Source organism: Alligator sinensis, unplaced genomic scaffold, assembly GCF_000455745.1.
Source record: "Alligator sinensis unplaced genomic scaffold, ASM45574v1 scaffold804_1, whole genome shotgun sequence".
NCBI lineage: Eukaryota > Metazoa > Chordata > Crocodylia > Alligatoridae > Alligator > Alligator sinensis.
This window is the reverse complement of record NW_005842868.1, coordinates 464,116-469,051: the sequence shown is the minus strand read 5'-3', so window position 1 is coordinate 469,051 and position 4,936 is coordinate 464,116.

Here is a 4,936-nt window from a genome sequence, read left to right as displayed (position 1 = left end):
GCAGGAAAAAAAGAATACAAAAGGAGGGAATTTCAGAGCAGAGGGGGAGATCCAGAGGCCACCATGGACAGAGCTGAGACACCACCAACCCATCACCAGCCCAGCAAGACACCACCAGCCCATCTTGTTCACCCCTTGGGGGGACGGGTGGTCATCAACCTTTGACCTTCAAGACAGCTGACATGTGACATTCAAGCAAGAACCACAAGGGTGCTTGCGTACTGGCCAGATGCATCTTCCCTCTGTGAGAACCCTGGAACTGGTAGATAACTAGAATGGGCGGGGGAGGTGTTATTTTGTTCACTTTGCCTGCCTTGCTCTTATCTGCTATCACTGTGTATCAATACAATTTGCCTATGTATAATGGAAGCAGTTGTATTGGGTCTGAGGGTTTGGGTCTGCCCAGAACAAGGTATCAGAGCTGGGTCATAAATCCAGTGCCAGCAGAGACTGAAGACCTTCAAGCTTCATAATTGTAACTTAGTTCATTTTGGCATGGCTCCATCTGTCCTACTGTAGAAATTAATAACCGACCATTCTTTCTCCTCGCCCATTTATCCAGGTACCCTGTATTCTCTAGCAGTGAATGACAGAACATCCATTAGTCTGCCAAGGCAAGAAAAAAAATCTCCAATCATATTTTTCCTATGATCTAAATAGGTGATTTATGTAGATACATTAGCTGATCAATGACCTCTGCAGAAAATTTAGAAATCAGATCGACATCAGTCAGTCAATACTGGCAAGCTTTTAAATGAATTTTTAACAACCATTATCCATCTATTTATTTTTGTTCTAAATTTATAAAAATAAATGTATAATACATACTGTAACTGGCAAACTAAACTGAATTTAATTCCTCATTAAATTCACCATCAAAGCACTCAATTCCACCACTACAAAGTTATATTCTGCATAGATTACGTGAGGCTCTTCAAAGCACTCAGAACTCACTAGTAAACTTAAAATCCTCAAGTTTGTTTCTTGTTTTGAAATAAAAAATGGCCTGATTTGGTAGAATGCCTGAGGATTGCGCTTTTCTACAAGATGCTTTAGAGAGAAGATGGGCTGCTCAAAGCTGCTAATTAACTCACGCAAACATCAATTTCTTTCAAACCACTGCAGCAATAGCATCAGGTGTTTCTCATTGTTTCACGGGAAACACAACATTTGAGGAGTTGTCCTGGAAATGGTAATTTTCACATACATCCAGGCCCTTGAACAAACAAACCTCTTTGCATTTGTTAAGGCATTTGGGTCACAGCCATGCTCATGAGAGCAAAATGAAGACACTCTGATGAAATATGCATGTCCGTACATGAACTGAAAAGTGGTTGCAGAAGGCGTTGTCCCCTGGATGAGATTTCAGAGAAGAGCTCTGACCCTCTGATTGTTGAAGGGTCCAAGCCTTGTTTTGCACGCACAGATGTGGCAGCCATGGAGCTCTCTCTAAATTCCAAACAGCAGTTAACACTCAGTTATCCTTAGGCTAGGCAGACATCAATTTTTTTTTCTTTTAAATTTCAGTGGCTAAACTCAATAATTTTTTATATTTATTTAAATTCTTATTGACTGACATTTTCAGGATTGTGCAAAATTAGGGTTGTTTTTCAATTTTTATCCATTTAGCGCACATACACACGCAGCGGCTGCTGCAGGAGCTAGAGGCCATGCCAGTAAGGCTGTTCTGAGAGTGAAGGAGCAGGGCTGGTAGCAGCGGGAAGTCCGGTGCACCCAGTCCCTCACTCTGCACAGGTCCCAGCTGGGACAGGGACCAAACTCCCATGGAGCCTGGCCCCTGCGTGATCAGGGCAGGGGCCAAACTCCTGCCAAGGCTGGACCAGGCTCCACGGGAGTTGGTCCCTGCCCCAGCTGGGACCTGGACAGAGCGAGCAGCCAGGGACACCAAGCTCCCCACTGCTACCAACCCTGCATGTGCAACGCCCCCTCCCCACATTTCCTTACCTCTGCCCTGGATTATTATTAATTGTTTTGGCTCCTTTGTGTGAATTTCAGTGATTACCCATGGAAATAGTTTGCTCACTGGCCTGTTTCTGTCAGGTGAAATGGATGTTTAGTTATCGATGTCTAGTTATCCTCTGCCTTGCATTTTTTTAGCATGCGATACAGTGTTCTTCTCACCCTGTCCTGGGCATACCTTCCTCCAGCAGCTCCCTCCCAGCCGGAGGATGGCTGCTCTTCAGCAATACTCAAAGCCATCTGTCAGCAACAGTACAGCAAGCTCTTCAGGCTCCTTTGCAGTGATAGACTCAACATGAATGCAAGATACTGTTGCTAAGAATTATTCATCTTCCCAAGGAGAATTACAGGAGGAAAAAAAGAGACATGCGCTCCCAGATCCTGTTTCCGAGTTGGTTTAAGAATGCAAGAAAGCCCTGAAACACAGGCTTTAAGCTCAGCACATCCTGCATCACTGTCCTAAACAGGGACAGGCTTAAAGACAGGAGGATGTGAATTCCTGAATCAGGGCCCAGAACAGCTTCAGCGTAGTAGCATCTCCCAGAAATGTATCACTTCCTTACGCATCAGGTCAAGCCTTACGTAACACACATGCAACAGAGTCAGATGGTCACGACATAGGTTACGATGAGTGCTTTCACCTGACACATGACAAGAGGCTAACGCACGGGAAGGATGACACACAAAAACACCCTGGGTAACCTCCTTTCGACAATGGCTATTTAAAGCAGCAGCTTTGCAGAATGTCAAGCTGGTGAGTAAGCTCTGCTGCCCACCAGATGGATGTTAAAAAAAGACCTCCTCTGAATGGCAACGGTGGGAATTGTTACCATAGAAGCATTTCAGCTCCCCTAGACAGGCAGCTCAGCTTGTTGTATGAAGAAATAGACTTCTTCCTGGGGAAACAGCAAGTTTCCTTTTTAAAAAGCACCATTTCAGGGGCTTCTTACCTCCCCAGACACTAAGGGATCTGCTTACAGCTTTTATTTTGCTTCAAGGACTGCAAAGAATTTGGCCGTGTTACTGTCTTCTCACACTGACCCTCCTTCCCAGAAGAGAAGAGCACATTACTCAGATCCAATGTAATCCGGTGCAGCTCCACAGGAAGAAACAGATGCATCTGCCTGAGTCAGGGACCATACCAAGTCCCCGGTATTCCTGTTCCATTTCCCCACTGGGGTTTTTGTTCCCAAAGGAGCTAGAAACATACAACATCCTCAGAAATAAACAGGGGGGGAAAAAACTACAGCGGAAGTTGAACAGTGCTCAACAGCTGCAACAGGGCAGGTTAAGCCAGAAGCATTTGATTGAAAAAAGGATCACTTTAGTGGAGAAGCTCAGCTCTGCCTAATTTAAAAAGCCATATCCAAACAACCTGCAAGGCATGCTGGAAGATGAGTTCCTGTAAAAGGGCAACCCCGTGGTGGGAATGATTAGTGCGGATTAAGAAATTCTGATAGATTAAAAGTGGAATAGTGGGGTTTGTTGGCTATTTGTATACATTGTGGTTTTGCAGGTGTGTAGGGGTGTCTTATTGGAAAAATCCTTGTAGGTAGTAAGCTGATAAAAGCTATTTTACTCTTTTAGTGCATGTTCTGCATTTTCAGGGCTGAATAATCTAGTTATTGATCACAAGTAACCATATTTTATGCAGGAATAATGGGTGGGGGGGTGAACTAAAAAAAAAAAAGGAAGAACTGTGCTAACCTATGGGGAGAGATTACAGCCCCTTGAATAAAGAGGCTGAACTCAGTAAGTTTTTGCTGGAACATGCAAATAGCATCTCATTAGTATCTATCAGCCCACAGTTTGTTGAAAGATTGGGGTGGATAGCTATTGTCCTGTGGGCTTGGGGGGGGTGTTGTTGGTGTTGGGTTTTCTTGCTTTAATGAGCCAGAAGCTGACTGAGCTTACTGCTACCTCAAAGTATTCTCTGAGGTTTAGCTCTGTACTCCAGTACCTGTGACTACTGCTTATATTGTAGCTTAGAAGCAGGTGGGGCTGGATATAATAAGAAATCCTAAATCTCTGTATATCAAGTGAGGAAAAAGACTCCTAGCTATATGTCCAGGTTGCTTACTAACATCACTAATGGCAGAATCTCACCTTATACTTGAATCTCCCAGTCTCCCATTCTGAGGAACCTGTTGCTTAACCAGTGTGATTTGGTGATCAGCCAGAAGTAGGCAAAGCTGCCTATGCTGAGAGTCTGGGTTACTCTTTTATCTCGGGAAGCTCGCTAAGACTTACAATAGGGTTTTCCTCTCAAGTGACAGCTTTGTTAATGGCTTCTGTCTGCCTTGAGAGTCTCCATAGGGAACCCTGCACCACAATCCATAGCTTCCTGCAATTCTGTGGGAATGTGACACTCCCTCCCGTTCCGGTGCTAGAGAAGAGTGCTGAAAATTTACAGTAAATGGCTATTTCGGGGCAGGACAATTCTTGGTCTTTGATTTTTGATGTCAATGGCTCTGTTACCGAAAGCCTTGTACCATGCCCGTAGGAATCGTCAAAACTCCCCTGAGCTATATCGCATGAAGCACGGAGAGGATCTCTGCAAGGAAAGACACAATATATTCCTACAGCAAAGCATATTGGCCTCTTCAAACAACCTTGCGAACATTAATAAATTCTCATGTTTGCAAGAAGCTGTGCCAATTTCCCCAAGCCTCCATGTCTATTTCCATTCAAAATAATTGCTTAACTAAGAAGGAAAGTTTTATGTCCTTTGATCACATTCACTTAAAGAAAGGAAGTCTCGCCTTCAGGCTGGAACATCTACAGTAGAGGCACTTCAGAGGCCTTAGTAACCAACCACCCCAGCACACCTGCTCCGCCTTGGCTCTAACAGCTTCATTCACACATACAGTTCTGCTACTTGAACTCTGAGCTGAAGCTTTTAACCATGGCACAGAGAGAAGGGTCTTGCACAAAGGAGGTTGGATATGCATCTAGC